General features: G+C 41.1%; 1 long non-coding RNA gene and 1 pseudogene across 2 annotated transcripts in view; one reads left to right on the top strand and one right to left on the bottom strand.

Moving 5' to 3' along the window:
* The window catches only part of LOC310635946, an 871,275-nt gene that overhangs the window by 316,976 nt on the left and 533,490 nt on the right, over positions 1 to 20,809 (top strand). The window lies entirely within an intron of this gene.
* Positions 272 to 18,861, bottom strand: LOC310633280 (vomeronasal type-2 receptor 26-like; annotated as a pseudogene). The gene is made up of 6 exons: positions 18,607 to 18,861; positions 16,363 to 16,538; positions 12,992 to 13,283; positions 12,592 to 12,723; positions 6,097 to 6,223; positions 272 to 1,169 (listed from the first exon to the last, which is right to left on the bottom strand). The product of its transcript is annotated as a vomeronasal type-2 receptor 26-like (transcript).

Genomic DNA, 20,809 nt, shown 5'->3' with positions numbered 1-20,809 from the left:
GTGTAGCTTTAGGAATGAGAGGAATATGTTCTCTGTTTATGTTTCTCCCTTCCTTCCCATATTTGTCCATTTTAAACCAATGTTAGTGGTAATAGTGTATTTATTGTTTTAATCTTTCTTCCTTTTTCTCAATTGTAAGCTGCCTAGAGTTATCTCTAGCCAAGATGGGCAGTATTTTAAATTTAATAAACAAACATTAAATGCTCAAAACCTGCTAATTGATTCTAATAAATGACATTCTTGAAAAATAATAGATTTGTAAATGTCTTTTTTATTTTGACATCAAATGTTCTTTGGTATTCAGATCTGGCCTAAAAATAATAATGTAGCACTTGGGAAAGAAGATGCAGCCCAGCAAGCCAGCACTGGAGGCCAAGATGGAGAAGACCTGAACAGCCACCATGTATTTCCCCTTCGTACTCAGGTAGGCCGGCACAAAGGACACCCAGACACTGCAGAAGACCAGCATGCTGAATGAGATCAACTTGGCTTCATTGAAGGCCCCAGGGAGATTCCTGGCCAGAAAAGCCACCATGAAGCAGATAGCAGAAAGGAAGCCCATATACCCAAGGGCAACATAAAACATGGTGACAGAACCTTCATTGCATTGTAGGATGATCTCTCTAGGTTGAGAGTGCATGTCAGAATCATGAAATGGGGGGGGGAAGTTCCCAACCAGATGCTGCAGATGACAACTTGAAGACCAGAACAAGAAAGGACAATGGAGTTGGCCAAGCTCTTCCCCAGCCATCTCTGCACTTTATTCCCTGGTTTTGTAGCCAGGAAGGCTAACACCACTGTGATCGTTTTGGCTAAGATTGAAGAAATGGCAACCGAGAAAACAACGCTGAAGGTTGTTTGTCGGAGGAGGCAACTCACCCTCCTTGGCTGGCCAATGAACAGGAAGGAGGTCAAAATGGAAAGCAGGAGGGAGACCAGGAGGATGTAGGAGAGGTCCCGGTTGTTGGCTTTGACAATTGGTGTTTCTAGGAATTTAATGAAGACCCCCAAGCCAAAGCCTGTGGTTAAAGAGAGGAATAAGGCAATGGAAGTCAGGAGGATCCCCAGATTTTCCTTATAAGAAAGATAGCTTTTAATCTTGGGATTACAATGAACTCGCTTGGTGTTTGAATGTTGATCTTCTGGACATTTGGTACATTTGTCTGCATCTGAAAAAAGAGCAAGTATAGGATATTCCTTTAACATGTCCTTTTAAATCAAATATATTGTTTGGATAAAATTGTTGTTGATAGGAATGACTGTGTGGCGATGGAATCAATATGTTTCTTCATTTCTCTTCAGCTAGAACATCTTCATATTATTTTTTCTTTTTTTTTTTTTTTTTTTATTGAAAAGTTTTATAAAATACAATTTTCCTTTAAAAAAACCCCCCTTCCCCCTCCCTCCTCCCCTCCCTACCTCCCCCCTATCTCCCCCCCTCCCCCTCCCCCTCCTCCCTCCCCTACCTCCCCCCCTCCACTTCCCCTCCTCCCCCCTCCCCCCCCCCCGACTTCCCAGAGCAAAATACAAGGTATATATCTAAACGGCAATCATAAACAATCATATACTAACAGTTATAAACTCTAAAATCCATCACTCTCTAGCTTGTATATAGTAAACCAATCCTTAATAATACTAAATATATATAAAAAACTAAAATAAAAGAAAACTAGCATCATTCCCATCTATGTTCTTCCACAATTCACTATTACCTTAACATATTCTCATTTGCACATTAATAAATAGTTCTTACACAAATTAACCCACATTAACCCACAAAACTTTCTTCCTCTTCCTCTGTAGTAAGTTGTCCATTAATTCCAAATTAAAAAAAAAAAATCTATTACCATACATAGCATCCCAAAACTTTTTTTTTTTTTTTTTTTAAAAAAAACACAACTACCACTTAACTATAAATATTTTGTGGAAGTTCCATAGATTTCTACTGGTCTTATTTTTTTTCCTTTTTTGAGCGTTTTAAGGCAGCACGCGTCACCCTCTGTTCTCTAAGATCATCCAAAAGAGTTGCAGCTTGAACTCCTCCTGTACCCTTCTCGTCTATCTGTGCATCTTCATCCTCTTGATGTTCTCCTTCTCCAGATCCCTCTGCAGCTTCCAGAAGTGTTGATGGGGTTACTTTCAAGACATTATTATAAAAATCATGCGCTTGCTTCACATTACTCAAACAGTACCTTTTGCCATCATACATGAAGCTCAACCCAGCTGGGATCTCCCATCTGAACCTTATATCTCTTTGCTTGAGCTCTTGCACAAGAAATATAAAATCCTTCCTTCTCTTTAAAATCTTTGGAGGAATTTCTTTTAGAACCAAAACTTGTTGACCAGCAATCACAACTTTGGTATCGTAGGCAGCTTGTATAACTTCATCTCTAATTTCCCTTTTTACAAAATAAACCACCACATCTCTAGGCAACTTTCTCTGTTTAGCAATCCACGAATTCACACGAAACACTTTGTCCATACCTTGTTTTAATTCAGATGCTGGATGGTTCAATACTCCCTCAAAAGCCTCAGAAACCAGCTGCTTTAAATCTTCCTTAATATTCTCTTTTAGGCCTCTAATTCTCACAGCAAACTGCATCTGGTAAAATTGGGCCAAGCTCTGTTCACTGTCGATTTTGTCTTTTAAATCTTCAATTTCCAATACTTTTGCTTCTAATAAAGCATTCTTTTGAATCAAATCTTGCACTTGATCATCCAGCACCTCCACACATTTAGCAACTTTTTGCACTGAGGACAAAATGTCTACCTTCATTTCTCTAAGTTTCTGTTCCATCCTTTCTTCCATTCTCTGCTCCAATTTCTCCAATTTCTCCTCCATCTGTAGAAATTTAACACCCATTGACTCCAAAATTAACTGGGTATGTTTTTCAAGATCCTTCGATGTCAATACATCAGGAGAATGCAACGCCTGCAGCAATGATTGTTGTTGCACCGGAGAATTTCCAGCACTCCGAAAAGTTCTAGGGGGAGGTTTAGCCGCCATCTTTTACTTACAATTGTGACGCACTTTCACTTTAAGTTTTAAGCAAAGTCCATCAAGCTTGAGAGTAAAATAAAATCTTCTTCATCTCTTCATCTTTCCCTCTTGTACTGCTCTGCCTGCTCTTTCCCTTTCATAGTCTCTCCTTCAAGCAGGGATGGTCGCAGACGCCTGGCTCTGCTCCATGAAGTCCGGAGCAGAGACGCTAGCCAGCTGGGAGCAGCCCAGGCTACGGGGGAGTTCAATCCTTCAGCCGCCCAAGCTCCAAGCTCAGGCGGCCCCGGAGAACTCAACCCCCACCTGGGGGCTCACCCCCTCCTCTTCTCCCGAGGAGGGGGCTTCAGATTCGCCCGAACAGCTGATCGACGCTGTTTCGGGCGAAAAAACACCAGCTGAGCCGCGGGCAGCCCGGGAAGGCTCCCTCCGTCGCCGCGGAGCCACCGGAAGTCCTATTTTTTCTTTTTTTAATGTCACCATTTCATCGATAAACGTATTAAGAGAGAAAATGGGAGAAATAAAGGATTCAAGGAAGGAAGGCAGTTCCATCATATGATCTTTCTACTACTTGGAGCCCAGTCCTTTGTCAGTGATTTAAGGCACCAATGGAATTGAGCTTAAAATGGGTTTAAGTATTTGCGAAAGACCACTTGATATAGATCAGGGGTGTCAAACTCAATTTCATTGAGGGCTGCATCAGCATTGCGGTTGCCCTCAGGGGGCCGGGTGGGTGTGGCCTGGGTGGGCGTGTCCTACTGGGTGGGCATGGCTAGAGTGCGTATGGCCTACTGGGTGGGCGTGGCCAGCTCTACATCGTTCTCATCAAGGGGGCCTATGGGGGCCTGGGCAGGAGTGGGACAGATCTGAAGGTCTCTGGCAGAAGGAGGGTCTCTGGGCCAGGGCCAAGGCAGAGGGGGCCGTTCCCCACTGTTTCCAGAATGGCTTCGCGGGGCCGCATGAAACCAATTCGCGGGCCGGATCCAGCCCCCGGGCCTTGTGTTTGACATGTCTGATATAAATTATACCAGCTAAAGTGGGTAAACAATCCTTTTGCCATGGAGCAAGAAAGATTAGGTGGAGGTGAACATGAGTTGGATATGGAGTTAGGACATCAAAATGCATGTATGAACAGCAAGAGAACCACTTTCTCACAAGGTAAAGAATGTCAGCCTTAGGAGACACAAGCAAGGAATCACCTGATCAAACTTAGGAACCATCCAAACAGATGGATGAGTAAGGTGATTACTATGTAAAGCAGGGGTCCCCAAACCCCAGTCCATGGACCAGTACCTGGCCGTGGCATGCCAGCAACCGGTCTGTACAAACAAGCAAAGCCCCATCGATCGGATGAAGGAAGCACACAAAACCACACATTCTCCGGTCCATGGAAAAACCTTTCTCCATGGAACTGGTCCCTGGTGCTCAAAAGGTTGGGGACCTCTGATGTAAGGGAACCTAGGGCCATACAGGGTGAGTAGAATGAAGAGCAAACAAACACTATGAGACCACATTAACAAAAGAATAAATCCTTTGATTAAAGATAGTTGGCTGCAGCCTGACCTAAGAAGCAATTCTGACCAATGAAATTTTGTTGGAATCATTTATTTATTTTATTTTATTTTATTTTATTATTTTATTTTATTTTATTTTATTTTATTTTATTTTATTATTTTATTTTATTTTATTTTATTTTATTTTATTTTATTTTATTTTATTTTATTATTTTTTTATTTTATTTTATTTTATTTTATTTTATTTTATTTTATTTATTTTATTTTATTTTATTTTATTTTATTTTATTTTATTTTATTTTATTTTATTTTATTTTATTTTATTTTATTTTATTTTATTTTATTTTATTTTATTTTATTATTTCATTTTATTTTATTTTATTTTATTTTATTTTATTTGTATACCGCCCTTCTCCCGAAGGACTCAGGGCGGTGAACAGGGCAATAAATACCAAAATACCAAAATACAAAAATTAAAAACAGATTAAATCATAGTGCCCAAATACAATAAATAAATTACTTAAAAACAATAATTAAAACCCAAACCCATCAGACCAGGCCGGCTTGTTCAAACAAATAGATTTTTAGATCACGTCGGAAGGAGCGAAGGTCGGGAGCCATCCGGAGCTCAACTGGTAAACGGTTCCACAGGTCAGGCGCACCCACAGAGAACGCCCTCCCCCTGGGGGCCACCAGTCAGCATTCTCTGACCAGTGGCACCCATCATGCATCTGGTATCCAGTTCTTGTATCATTCTTGTCTGCTTTATCTCCTCAAACTTGAGTAAATGCTAACTTCCATAGTAACTGTCTGTATGAATATGTAAATAAAAAGAAACCGAAATTGTGAAACTGTCAATTTAATTCATGAGGTTTGCTTTCTGTTCAGTATGAGGACTGAAATTTGGGAGTGCTCTAATCTGGATTGTGAACACAGAAAGATGGAGTAGAGCATGGATGAGGCACAGAGAGATGTCACTGGTGTCTGGAAGCAACCAAAACAGTTTTGTGACTCTTGGGTTCTGAGGAAATCTGAAAGTCTGAACTGTGGCTTCCCACAGAACTGGTTCCAACCACCACATGGGCACCTGGAACAATCTGATCAATCCACTTCCAAAGGCCCAGTCAAGGTTCAATCAATATATACTGGAATTTGCAAAATCTCACTATTCAGAGCAATGAGGCAAACAGTAATTCAAAACATGGAAGATGTATTGTAAAAGATAAAGAACAAGAGATGTCTTTTTCAACCCTCACTTACTCTGGGTCTTTATCCATAATTTGTAACTTAGTTTACTTGACTAGTATACAAAGTTAACCTCCCCAAATTAATAATATTAATATTAATAATAATAATAATGATGGTGGTGGTGGTGGTGGTGAAGAAGTTGGAAGGGCCCTAGAGGTCATGTAGTCCAACCCCCTGCTCAGGAGAGTCTTATAATTCAGTATGAAATAAATGCATATTTTAATCAAGATTCAAAGGGATGGGACCCACTCTGGCCAAGTCTTGAAAAAATGTATGTTCATAGAAAATGTCAGGATCATTGTCCTCCCCAAAAGACTTTCTCCTGCTGTCACCCACCTTCCTGGGTGGAGATGGATCCTTCTGCACATTGGCGACAATTGTAGCAGCAGATGGGCTTCTCTTCCTGAGCCACCTTCATGAATCCAGGAGAACAGCTTTCCACACATCTGGAAGGGGGCAGTGGCTGGGCAGAGAGAGGGAAAGAAATAACATCCTTGGTGGAGCAGTGGGCTAATGCCTCCTTAAGTAACACCAGCTGCCTGCAATTAGTGCAGGTTCGCGTCCTGCCAGGCTCAAGGTTGACTCAGCCTTCCATCCTTCTGAGGTAGGTAAAATGAGGACCCAGATTGTTGGGGGCAATAAGCTGACTTTGTAATAATGCCGCTTGGGGTGTGTGTGTGAAAGCCCTAATAAGCAGGCATATACATAGAATGAAGGCTACTGCTAAGCTTGTAAGCCACCCTGAGTCTTCGGAGAAGGGCGGGATATAAATGGAATTAAAATAAATAAAAAATAAATCCACAAAGTGAATTATTGTATTTCCTAAAACAGTTATAGAAAGGTTTGGGGATCTCTAGTTCACAGCTTATCTTTGCTAAATTTGAAGCCTACAAGAAACATGGAGCTCATCAAACTGATTTGACTACTTGTTGTGGCCTATTTATCTTCTCTTCTAAGGTTTCTCACACACTTTTTAAAGAATACAGAATAAAAGACTTGGAAGGGACCTTGGAGGTCTTCTAGGCCAACCCCATGATCAAGTAGAAGATCTTATACCAGTCTGGACAAATGGTGTCCAATCTCTTCTTAAAAATCTCCAATTATGAAGCACCCTTAACTTCTGGAGGCAAGCTTTTCCACTGATTAAGGGTTCTTACTGACAGGAAATTTATCCTTAATTCTAGGTTGGATCTCTCTGTGATAAGTTTACATCTGTTGCTTATTGCCCTCAGAGGCTTTGGAGAATAGGTTGACATCTTCTTCTCTGTGACAGCCCCTCAAACATTGGAAGACTGCTGTCATGTCACCCCTAATTCTTCTTTTTGTTAGACAGTGTGCCTGGCTAAGGAATTCTGGGAGTTGAAGTCCACAAGTCATAAAAGGGTGAGGTTTGAAGACCCCTGGACTAGCCATTGCCAGTTTTCACAACTTTAGATCAGTGGTGGGATTCAAATATATGAACAACTGGTTCTCTGTATGGATGCTGCTTCCTGAAGTCCATTATGGACCTGGGAAACAACAAAAAAATATCTACCATTTCTGCTGAAGTGGTGCGAACCAGCTGAATCCCACCACTGCTTTAGATCATATGTTTTAGCCTCCAATCCCCTACTTATCTTTAATTAATCAATCAGAATAGGGTTAGAAGGTCTTGGAGGTCTTCTAGTCCAACTCATTGCTCAAGCAGGAGATCCTATACCATTTCAGATGAGTAACTGTCCAATCTCTTCTTTAAAACCTCCAGTGATGAAGCACCCACAACTTCTGATGACAAGCTGTTCCACTGGTTAATATCCTCATTCTTAGAAAGTTTCTTCTTAATTCCAGGTTGCTTCTCTTCTTGTTTAGTTTCCATCCATTGTTTCTTGTCCTGCCCTCAGGTACTTTGGAAAATAAGTTGACCCCCTCTTCTTTGTGGCAACCTCTCAAACACTAAGGTAAAGGTAAAGGTTCCCCCGCACATTTGTGCTAGTCGTTTCTGACTCTAGGGGCTGGTGCTCATCTCCGTTTCAAAGCTGAAGAGCCAGTGCTTGTCCGAGGACATCTCCGTGGTCATGTGGCCGGCATGACTAGACGTCAAAGGGACATGGAACACTGTTACCTTCCCACCGGAGTGGTCCCTATTTTTCTACTTGCATTTTTACGTGCTTTTGAGCTGCTAGGTTGGCAGAAGCTGGGACGAGTAACAGGCGCTCACTCAAACACTAGAATACTGCTATTAGGTCCCTCCATCCTACTTTTCTCTAGACTAACCAAACCCAAATTTTGCAACCATTCTTCAGATGTTTTAGTCTCCAGGCTTTGTTGCTCTTCTTTGCATTCCTTCTAGAGTTTCATCATCTTTTAAGTTTAAATTCTCAATGTATATACTCAAGGGAAAGTTGGATGGATCCTTTGCTTTGGAGAATTGAATCATGTTACCCCCATGATTTAAATCTTGCTCCCTCAGGGAAAACTGATAACTGTTAAGGATATTTTTCTTAGACACCTGAACATGAAACCAAAAAAAGACGCTTCCTCTCTTACAGAACTAAGATGATATCCCTGCCCCAATGCTGCAATCCTCTTAGTAAGACCTTCAGAGAGGATAGAATGAAGTCTTTCCCCATCTTGATCATCATTTTCATTTTTGCAGTAGCATTCTGGTTGATCGTCAACTTGAAATCCAAGTATCCTTCTCTTTCTAGACTCCCAAATGTCACTTTGGCAATAGACATATTAGGTAAAATCATCCAGTGCAAAATGTCCAGGTCTGCTACCATTTCTCCATTCTCATCCAAATAGACCCCATTGATACAATTATTATAAAACTGAGAGCTTTGAAGGAAGGAATGAAGCTGTAATGGAGGAGAAAATAGACAGTGTTAACAGGACATACAAAGCTCTATGGCAAAAATCCTGTTTGTGCTGGAAAGATCTGTACTGAGGGGTATACAATAAAAATCTACCAAAAGGATCAAGAATGACGATTCAAAACAAAACTTGATAAAAGTTGCCCTTTATCAAAAACAAAGCATATCTTGGAAACCTAAAAAAGGACCAGACCATCATCATCCTATCTGCAGACAAAGACCAAATCACAGTTATTATGGACAGATCACAATATCTACAAAAAGCAAAAGAAATATTAGAAGACAAAGAAACCTACATCCCAATGAACACAAACAGAATGCTAAAACTAGACAACCAGATCAAAAGTGACCTCTTTAAGAAAGGCCAAATTGTGAAAGAGGAACAGTGGTGGATGAGAAGCAGTGAATCCATCCTCCCATGTTACTATGGATACCCCAAAACACAGAAACCTAGCATACCCCTCTGCCTAATCATGTCACTACCAGGATCCCTACAGACAAAACTGCAAAAGAATTTTTTTAAAAAAGAAAACTTGGACACCTTACAAGAGGAAGCAAACTCTCAATCAACTCTCTATTGCAGTGCCTCAATGTCACAGCCCTGTTCATGTCCATAGATCCAGAATTAGCCAAAGAAACCATAACCGCATTGCTCCTTAGCACACCTGACGTAGCCAAATACACGAAAATTGAAATATCCAGGATTATGGATCTCATAAACCTGTGCCTCATGGCATATTTCCAATCTGATGGACAAATTAAATTAATTTTAACTTTCAATTTTAATGTTATCTTAATTTTGTGGGCTTGTATTAATTTAAATCTATTTTATTCTCTCTTTTTGTTTAATTGTATTTTATTCTCTCTTTTTGTATTGTTTTTAACTTGCCCTGTGAACCGCCCTGAGTCCTTCGGGAATAGGGCGGTATATAAATTCAATTAATAAAAAATAAATAAATAAATAAATTTACCAACAAATTAAAAGGACACCCATGAGATCACCACTTTCAGGACTGATGGCAGAAGTCGTCATGCAATGTCTAGAAGCCATAGCACTTCCACAAATACTGTACAACCCAAAATATGGATCAGATTTGTAGACAACACCCTCACCATAATAAAAAAGGATCAATTAGCAAACACACACATCATTTTTAAAACAATCTAGTTTACTAGAGAAGAAGAAAACAACAACTCACTATCCTTCCTTGACATTCTGATCAGCAGAGACCATTATGGCAAACTAGTGTACAAACAAGTGTATAGGAAAACCACCTATACCAACCAAATGCTCCACTACCAAAGCAACATCCCAACCTCCCACAAGAGAAGCTGCCTAAGGACTTTATTTAGATGCACTGCAGCAACCCAGAACAGCAGAAAAAGGAAATAGAGCATCTATACAATGTACAGTATTTTAACAAAATGAATATCCACACAACTTTACCAAGTGCCTGACCACTCAATCCAATACAGTACAAGCAACACAAACCTGTAAAAGAATTAAAACTCACCAACAGACTACTACAACAACATGGAGTCAGTGTAGTACAAAAGCCAACTAAAGTCCTTCAAAACATCCTAAGCAAACCAAAAGACCCAGCAACCCCAAAAGAGGGGGGGGGAAACAAAAAAAACAGGAGTCGTATACAACATACAATGCAATGACTGAAACAATCACTATACGGGACAAACAGGCAGAACACTGGCAGAATGCATCCATGAACACCAACTAGCAGTCAGAAGGCATGATGAAACTCTTTAATTTCACAACATATAGACAATCTAGACCAAGCCAAATGCAAAAACTCCAGGGAATTTCTAGAAGCTTGGCACTCTGACAAACTAGCCATCAATAGAAACAGAGACATTGAGAAAATCTATAGACTATACAAAGGAGAGTATCACCCAGCCCAAAAAGAAACAAAAAAGGCCCAAGCACCTCTCCACCAGCAATCGACACCGCAGATCAGTATAGATTAACTCCAAGGTTAACATCAGCCCAACAATCAAGTAAGCAATACCCCAATCAAGAAACTGCCAAAGAAGCCAATGGTGAACAGCCCACACAGAACAGTAAACAACCACACAGAGAACAGCACAACTAGAGAGATGTTCCCTGAACATGGGCTCCAGCATGAGTCTGAAAGCTTGGAAGGCAAAACCTCTGGTCCCAGTGACTGACCCAGATTGGAACCTGCAGCATTATCCTGGGACATGTATATTCATTTGTGAGTAAACAGCCCAACCAAAGAACCTCTAAGACCACCCCCACCAATGCTGACAGGACAAGACACCAGAACATAAACTGATAGCAAACAGCACTCGTTACTAGCATTATTTTTTTATTTTTTATTTATTTTAATTCCATTTATATCCCACCCTTCTCCGAAGACTCAGGGTGGCTTACTGTTCTGTACCAGCCTGCTACCGGCCCTGCAGAAAAGGCAGGGACAACCCCTTTACAAACGGCAAGAGGCTGGAATAAAGCCTGCCAAATTTATTAACATAAAACAGACACCAACCATGAAACAGGAGCTATGAAACAGGAACTATTCAAGCGGTTGCCTTCAGCAAACCAGCCCTCCCACACATTCCCCTTATATAGAGTTCAGGGCATGGCTTCTCTCTGCCTCCTTCCGAGGAGCCCCATTGCCTTCCTCTGTTTACTCCTAATTGACTGCCTCCTGCGTCGGGCGTCCTTGAACAGGGCCAGCTGTGGGTCATCTTCATCCACGCTGTCAGGCTCACACAGCTGGGTCTCCGTGGTGACCAAGTGGGAGGGGCCTGGCTGAGGGCTCTCATCAGCAAGATCTTCAACCCCCTCAGCAAGGTCTTCAACACCCCCCTCCTCCTCTGAGTTGTCCTACCCAACTGCCGAACCCACAGGCTGACCCTGAATCACAACACTTACAAACTTAGCAGTAGCCTTCATTCTATGTATATGCCTGCTTATTAGGGCTTTCACACACACCACAAGCGGCATTATTACAAAGTCAGCTTAATTGCCCCCAACAATCTGGGTCCTCAATTTACCTACCTCGGAAGGATGGAAGGCTGAGTCAACCTTGAGCCTGGTGGGATGCAAACCTGCACTAATTGCAGGCAGCTGGTGTTACTTAAGGAGGCATTAGCCCACTGCTCCACCAAGGCTCTTGTGAAATGAAACCTCTGCAAGAAAACAAGCAAGCTCAGAGAGCACTAAATTATTACTATTGTCAGAATAGTTACACAGTTCTTACAATTGTAAAATTGGTTCTCAACTGCTATGGAGAGCTGTGCAATAGAAAAGAGATACCTGCCATGCCTTCAGCACTGGAATTTTGAAGCTTTTAATGTTTTTAAATGTTGTCCTCCTGGATCTGGATAAATAAGCTGCATTGAAGGCCCGTGACACTGCCCAGATTGTGTTGTAAATGAAATAGCTGTCCAGAGTCAGGATTCGATCCTTCTCCTCTTTCCTCAGAGCCTCCAGTTCTTCTCTCTCTCTGCACCGTCTCCAGACTTTCACTGAAAAGGCATCCTTGGTGTAGGAACACAAGAAAGAGTTCTTTGAAAAGTGGTTCATGGTATAATAAAACTCTGTATACCCATCATAGTTTGCCATTTGATTTTTCTTCATAAGAAAGGAAAAAATGCTATGGATATATTGAAAGGAAATACTCTTATCATTGAAATAAGCACTGAAGTCCCATCGGATTGTTGTGATCATAACTTTTCCTCTAAGAGGTTCAGCAAGATATTTAAATATCTGATGCATAATTTTAAACCCTATAGCATATGAGTTCATATCTGCACCATAAATAAAGATGTTCGCTTTTCTCCACCTGTGGTATTGTTCTATGTAGATGTATGGTCTCTGAAGAGCTGGGGGGAAGGTTTGTGATATAACTGGGCAAATGCCTTTCCTGATCAGCATGGAGCTCATTGTCCTCATGAACCTTTGTCCATTCTCAGTGTCTGGAGCCAGGAGACCCACCAAGGTCCACCTGAAATGGAGGACCAGCTTCACCATCCCTGGGTACTGGACTCCTTCAGCAGGGAGCATTGGGTAGAAGAAAGGAAATTGAGTTTTATCACTCAGAATCTGGGAGTCAAAACTGTAACTGATCTGAAAATAAAAACAAGGAAACTCAATTTTACTGAAAACCAGAGAAAAACAAAACTGTAGCCCTAATGGAGGAATTGTTTCACTCCTTGTAATGAAGAACTTTCCCTTACGACATCCAGCAGAGATGTACAATCTGCATTCAGTGGAAGCTTCATACAATCCTTACTTCACACGATTCCCATAATAGAACTTTGTTCTTCATTTACTAAACAGGATGTCTGGCTGTTAAGTTGCATGTCCAAAAATGATCTTCCCAACAAAGACACACCTGTGGGATTTTGTAGGTTCCCAACATGGTCAAAATCTGGATGGAGATGTCGGTATCAGCCCCTTCGAGAACAGCCACTGTGTTTCTCTGCCTTCCACAGCTGTAGTTGGGAACATTGGCCTCCCCCTCCGAAAGCAGGTCCAGCAAAGCCTCTGAGGTCATTTGTGTGCTGAAATAATTGTCATAGATGTTGTATCCCAGGGTGACATTGAACAAAGTGTTGAGATTCTTGTTGATTGCTTGGATTGCAAAAAGGAAGGAAAGCATTTTCCAGTACTCTGATGATGTTTTCCTGAAAGTATGAATGTACAGAACATAATCAACGGAAACAACATAATATTTAACCTTTAAAAACAACAATAGTATTTTCAGTGAAGTTTGTCAGGTTCAGGAGCATTTCATTATATATTTTGATGGACTGCATCCCATCTCCAGAAAAGATCTTGCATCCTTGATTGAAACTTTGACAATTCTTTCAATTTATATTTTATTTAAAGATATTGAAAACATCATGTCTGAAATAATCTAGTTATTATTAGCTTTGGTTTATTCTATTTTAAATTCATATTTATTCAGAATTTTACATAGAATAAAAAGATATCAAAAGAAAGAAAGAAAAGAAAGAAAGAGAAAAAGGAAGATTAAGTGCAGGAAATTAAAAAGACAAAAGAAAAAAATCCCAAACATATATTTAGAAACATGTCAATGACCTCTAACCTTCTTTTCAACAGATAATTTTCTATTTCTGCAAATTCTGACATTTTCACAATCCAGTCCTCTATGCTGTGGCAATTTTCATGATTCTTCCATTGTAGTACATACAGTAATCTTGCTGAAGTTCCCATATACAAAATCCATCTACAAGTCTTTTCAAATTCATTGTTCAGAAGTCCCAATAAAAAGAATTCTAGTTTCTTCCCAATTTTAGTCTTTAAAATCCTTTGCATTGTTTCAATTTGTAATCTAAAATTTCTTAGCTTTCTGAGAAGTCCACCTTGCATAACAAAATGTTCCTTCAGATTTTTCACAATTCCTACACTGGTTTGTAATGCCTTTGCACATTTTTGATAACTTATCTGATGTCATATAAGAACAATGCATCATTTTATTTAAAAGATTCTCTTAAAGTATGATGCAGTTTACCTTTAATATCCATTCCCCACGTTCTCTCCATCTCTACGTTACATCCAAATTTAATCACACATTTAGTCGTGCATTCTTTAACCTGTTCTTTTGCTCACATAGTCATCATTTGTAATACGGTAATTCAATTTCATATTATATTTATTTATTTATTTATTTATATTTTTATTCCATTTATATCCCGCCCTTCTCCGAAGACTCAGGGCGGCTTACAAGCTTAGCAGTAGCCTTCATTCTATGTATATGCCTGCTTGTTAGGGCTTTCACACACACACCCCAAGCGGCATTATTACAAAGTCAGCTTAATTGCCCCCAACAATCTGGGTCCTCATTTTACCTACCTTGGAAGGGTGGAAGGCTGAGTCAACCTTCAGCCTGGTGGGACTCGAACCTGCACTAATTGCAGGCAGCTGGTGTTACTTAAGGAGGCATTAGCCCACTGCTCCACCGAGGCTACTTTTTATTTTTTATTTTACAATTCCATGTGTCATTTAATTCAGAGGTCCCCCACCTTTTGGGCACCAGGGACAGGTTCTGTGGAGAAAGGTTTTTCCATGGACCGGAGAGTGTGTGGTTTTGTGTGCTGCCTGCATCCCATGGGTGGGGCTTTGCTTGTTTGTGCAGACTGGCTGCTGGCATGCTGTGGCCTGGTACTGGTCCATGGACCGGGGGTTGGGGACCACTGTTTTAATCCATATTAAGCCTTTCTTTTACCTGTGCAGATAAGAACCAGTGAAAACCATGTCCTTCTGCAATTAATTATTCTCTTTTCTTTAATTTTCAATCGTCTTGTATTAATGACTTTTGATAAGTTTAACCACTTCTCCCTATGTGTTGTTTGTCTTCTATCAAATACTTCTTGTGCCAAGACCTATGAAGGTATCTCTAGTTCTATTTATTTCATACTCTCAGTGTAGCATTTTTCACATAATTTATTTTATTTATTTTTTTATTTTAATTCCATTTATATCCCGCCCTTCTCCGAAGACTCAGGGCGGCTTACAAGCTTAGCAGTAATGATATTTAATAATGATATTTAAAATCCACATTAACTTTAAGTTTTTCCTTTCCCTACTTATCATCTCCAATATTTAATAATTAGAAGCATGATCTGTTTTTCTATATGAAATATAGAATAGCTAAAGCACACACACACACACACACGCACACACACACGCACAATGAGCAACTGTGACTGTTAACAAAGGAAGTAAGTGATTGATTTCTGGAAACGTCTACGTTGTCTATATTACTACAATGGAGACTTAACTGACATTTAACTCATTGTATGATTAAGATGACTGGTATCCACTCAATTGGGATTCACACATATAAAAAAACAAAGTCAATTCCAATCTGGGATTCATTCTTTTAATTAGTCAATTCTGGTACTGAATAAGAATTGTGGAGGTGATCTCAATTCTTACTGCAGAGAAAAATACAACATTGCTGCATTTTTGTACCAATGTTGACAAATTTCTTGGGCAAGGGAGGGCTAGAAGAAAAGTATCAGCCTCTCTTCTCCATCCTCAGCCCAACTGTGCTCAGAGGATGTCAGGAAAATTGGATGCTTCTTCTTCAAAGTCAAGAAAAAAGAATATCTCTACTGATTCTTTATTTGAGAATTTCAAATAATAATAATAATAATAATAAAGTTGGAAGGGACCTTGGAGGTCATCTAGTCCAACCCCCTACTCAGGCAGGAAACCTTATACCATTTTAGGCAAATGGCTGTCCAGTCTCTTCTTAAAAACCTCCAGAGTTGGAGCATTCACCACCTCTGGAGGCAGGTTGTTCCACTGGTTAATTGCTCTAACTGTCAGGAAGTTTCTCCTTAGTTCTAGGTTGCTTCTCTCCTTGACAAGTTTCCATCCATGGCTTCTTGTCCTGCTTTCAGGTGCTTTGGAGAATAGCTTGACTCCCTCTTCTTTGGGGCAGCCCCTGAGATATTGGAACACTGCTATCATGTCCCCTCTCGTCCTTCTCTTCATTAAACTACACATACCCAATTCCAGCAACCTTTTGCTGCAGGTGGAAAATGGATTCTCAAGAATGAAATGAGACAGAGAGATGAGCTAGCTGGTCAAGGAGACCATTCATTGTAAAAGAGGAGGGAGAAAGAACTTCATAAGGCAGAGTGGAATGGAGTCTTTTCATGCAGTGCAGGAAGATGGACTTACTCATTTACTTCAGTTGAAGGTGTTGTTTTGAAGATTAGTGGTTCAAACCTAGCCTTTGTTGTAGAGACTATGCCACCAATGAGAAACTCTCCTGGCCTGTAATGGTTCTGTGGGGACACCTCATCCTTAGTTAGAGTCAGAAGGCATTTGGCTTTGAGACTCCCCCAGACTGCCTGGGGCAGCAGAAGCAGCAGAAGCAGCAACATGACGTCTCCAGCCCTGGTCTGTTTTGAAGAAACAAAGACAGGAAGAGCAGGAATAATCCATAACCCTCTTCCAAGACAGAAGCTTCAGTTGCCTTTTGAAAAGCACCTTTGGGTCAAGTGCAAAAAAAAAATAGCCAGAAAGGCTTTGATATGTTACCAAGCTGAAAACATACAATGCTTATGTTTTTGTGACATCTGAAAGGCTTTAGAGAGTTAACCCCAAGACAACCAATAAATCACTATGATTTGGATAATGGCAACAAGGAGAGATATCAAATCTCTAAACTCTGAGTGAGTCAATGGACACCTGTGGGAGGAGTCATAGATGGAGTGAAACTCTGAAGATGAGACAAGGAGTGAGAGAGGAATGGCTTTTCAAATATCTCATAGAAAATCTTTTGATACATTCCACTCTCAAGAGAGAATTTCAGCATGAGAGTGAATTGTCAATCCTCAATATGAATATAGTTGATCATGATTTGTGGTAGTCTTTGGCTATTTAAAAAGGGACGCGGTGGCTCAGTGGGTTAGGATGCTGAGCTTGTCGATCAGAAGGTCGGCAATTTGGTGGGTTGAATCCCGAGTGCCGCGTAACAGAGTTACTCATCCCAGCTTCTGCCAACCTAGCAGTTCGAAAGCACGTAAAAATGCAAATAGAAAAATAGGGACCACTACGGTGGGAAGGTAACAGCGTTCCGTGCGCCTTTGGCATCTAGTCATGCCAGCCACATGACCACGGAGACGTCCTCGGACAAGCACTGGCTCTTCGGCTTTGAAACGGAGATGAGCACCGGCCCCTAGAGTCGGAAACGACTAGCACGCATGTGCGGGGGAACCTTTACCTTTACCTTTACCTTACCTTGGCTATTTAAGTGCTGATTGGCTGTTCTTATTCATATAACTACTTCTCAGCAAAGGGGAGGAGGTCAGTCCAGTTTGTTTGTTGATAATCCACATAAGACCTAAGGTACTACTCCACCATCAAGTACGCTCTTTCAGCCACCCCATTTGTAGCTGGATGAAAAGCTGATGACAACCCCTGCGATGAGCCAATTATTTTCAGAAAACCTCTCCAAACATGGCCGTAAACTGCACCCCCCCTGTCAGAGATTATTTGTTTTGGTGTGCCACGCAATCTGTAGAGCCTTGGTGGAGCAGTGGGCTAATGCCTCCTTAAGTAACACCAGCTGCCTGCAATTAGTGCAGGTTCGAGTCCCACCAGGCTCAAGGTTGACTCAGCCTTCCATCCTTCCGAGGTAGGTAAAATGAGGACCCAGATTGTTGGGGGCAATTAAGCTGACTTTGTAATAATGCCGCTTGGGGGGGGTGTGAAAGCCCTAACAAGCAGGCATATACATAGAATGAAGGCTACTGCTAAGCTTGTAAGCCGCCCTGAGTCTTCGGAGAAGGGCGGGATATAAATGGAATTAAAATAAAAAATAAAAATAAAATAAATGTGCTTAAGAAACATCTTGGCCAGTTTCTGGGCTGATGGGAGTCCCTTGCAGGAAATAAAATGAGCCAAGAATTAAAATGAAATACTTGCAGGATACAAAGGAAAATGGGGGTTTTGGATTGCCAGACTGGGAGTTATATTACCATGCCGCGGCGTTAAATTGGATTAGAGAATGGATAATTTTGAAAAATAGAAGATAACTGACTTTAGAAGGTCATGATTTACAATTTGGTTGGCATGCCTTTCTATGGACTAAGAAACAAGGATTATCTTCACACTTTCAAAAACATCGGAAAAAAAATCAATCACAGTCCATATTATCGTATTTCCTCTGCTTTCAGGTAACTCAACTATAAAATCCATAGCAATCTTTTCCCAGGGCTGGGAAGGATCCGTGACAGGCTGCAATAGTCCAGGAGGCTTTCCTGGAATTCTTTTCATGGTGGCACATACTGTGTAGCTTTTGACATATTTTTCTATGTCCTTTTTCAAACCTGGCCACCAAAACTGCTGTGCAGGGGTGGCCAACTGCAAACAGTCTCGTTATATCCTTAAAAGTGGTTTGAATTGATAGCTGTCCAAAGGACAGTTAAATGCAGTTTTCCATTCATCTCTTTCTTTTATTCTTACTTGGTAGTACACCTCTCTTAAATCCAGTTTGGTGAAGATACGCTCCTTTGCCAGATGGGTTAGTAGGTGCTTCAGGAGGGGGAGGAGGTACTTATTCTCCACACTCACACAGTTTAACCCCTTATAATCAATACAGAGCCTCAGCGACCCGTTCTTTTTCTCCTTGAAGAACACTGGAGTCCCCACTTGGGATTTAGCCTGTTCAATGAAGCCTTTTGCTAGGCTTTTATTCACATACTGCTGTAGTTCCTCCATTTCAAGGGTCTCATAGTGTACATTTTTGGTTTTGGGAGCTTGGCCTCCAGTAAAATTTCAATGGTGCAGTCATTCAGTCAGTGTGGTGGTAGGATATCATATTCTTTCTCACTAAATGCCTCCACTAAATCCTGGTACTCATTGGGGATGAGTGGCTCCCCTGGCAAGGGAATGGTGGATACTTTTACTGTTTCTGCTGATGGATCAGGTTCTCTGATAACATTAAAAGAGTCAAGACATGGGTTGGGTCCTATCAGCAATCTCATGATCCTCATCCCCTTTTCCCACCAAATAAAAGGTTTCCACTTGTCTAACCAAGCTAGACCTAAAATCACACCTTCAGTAATTTTTGGAGCCACCACAAAATGGATGAGCTCCCAATGTTCACCTATTTCTAAATGTACTGGTTCAGTCAGGTGGGTGACTAAGTTTCCTCCCACTAAAGATCCATCTGCTTGTTCAAATCTCATGGGTTTGAAGAGTAATCTTGCTCATGTGCCCATCTTAAGGACAATTGGCAAACTGATAATGCATTGGGAGCACCCTAAGTCCACTAGCACCTTCAAGTCCATTTGTACCCCTGTCTTAGGGACTATGAGCTTGGCAGTGAGAGAAAAAGGTGGGATGGGTCAACTCACCTTTGGGTCATTTTCCCCCTGATCATCATTGTTGTAGGAGGCCAGAGTGGTTGTGAATCCAGCTGGAGTCTCTACTCTCCCCTGCGTAGGCAATGCGACCTGGGTGACAGGCTCTTGTGCAATCCAGCTTGACTTTTCTTTTGCTGGCTGCTAAGCAGGTTTCTTCCTCTCTGGTGGTACCAATCTACCTCTCTGCTGGGGATACAGGACAATGCTCGATGCTCCTATTGGCCACACCTGAAGCACTTGATCGGTGGGCCTGTAGATGGTTTAGGACAGGGGTCAGCAACATGAAACAGTGAAAGAGCCACGCGGAAACAGTTCCCTCACAAAAGGAAAAACTGGGAGCGGCAAAAAATGTGTGCACATGCGTGTACATGCGCACATGCGCAGAACAGGGTTTGACTGAAGAGTAGAGCCAAGGCAAGATATGCACTTAACCTGCATATTTATTTATTTATTTATTTATTTATTTATTTATTTATTTATTTATTTATTTATTTAATTGGATTTGTATACCATCCTTCCCCTTCATGGATTACTGCCTTGTCGTGGCAAAGGGGCTTGCATAATTCAATGAAGCTATGACCTATGCCGTGCAGGGCCACCCAAGACGGAAAGGTCATAGCAGAGAGTTCTGACAAAACATGATCCACTGGAGAAGGAAATGGCAAACCACCCCAGTATCTTTGCCATGAAAACCCTATGGACAGTACCAAAAGGCAAAAGGATATGATGCTGGAGGATGAGCCCCTCAGGTCGGAAGGCGTCCAATATGCTACTGGGGAAGAGCAGAGGGCTAGTACTAGTAGCGCCAGAAAGAATGAAGTGACTGGGCCAAAGCCGAAAGGACGCTCAGCTGTGGATATGTCTGGTGGTGAAAGGAAAGTCCTATGCTGTAAAGATTTTTTCTCCATAGGAACCTGGAATGTAAGATCCATGAATCAAGGAAAGCTGGACGTGGTCAAACAAGAGATGACAAGACTAAACATCGACATCTTAGGTATCAGCGAACTAAAATGGACAGGAATGGGTGAATTTAATTCAGATGACCATCAGGTATACTACTGCAGGCAAGAATCCCTCAGAAGAAATGGAGTAGCCTTCATAGTCAATAAAAAAATAGGAAAAGCAATACTGGGATACAATCCTCAAAATGACAGAATGATCTCAGTTCAAATCCAAGGCAAACCATTCAATATCACAGTAGTCCAAGTCTATGCCCCAACCACCGGTGCTGAAGAGGATGAAATTGACCGGTTCTATGAAGCCCTACAGCACCTTATAGAACTAACACCAAAAAATGATGT

This window comes from Vipera ursinii (genome assembly GCF_947247035.1).
Source record: "Vipera ursinii genome assembly, chromosome: 2".
NCBI classification, from domain to species: domain Eukaryota; kingdom Metazoa; phylum Chordata; class Lepidosauria; order Squamata; family Viperidae; genus Vipera; species Vipera ursinii.
The sequence above is the reverse complement of the archived record's forward strand: the minus strand, read 5'-3'. Positions and strand labels throughout refer to the sequence as shown.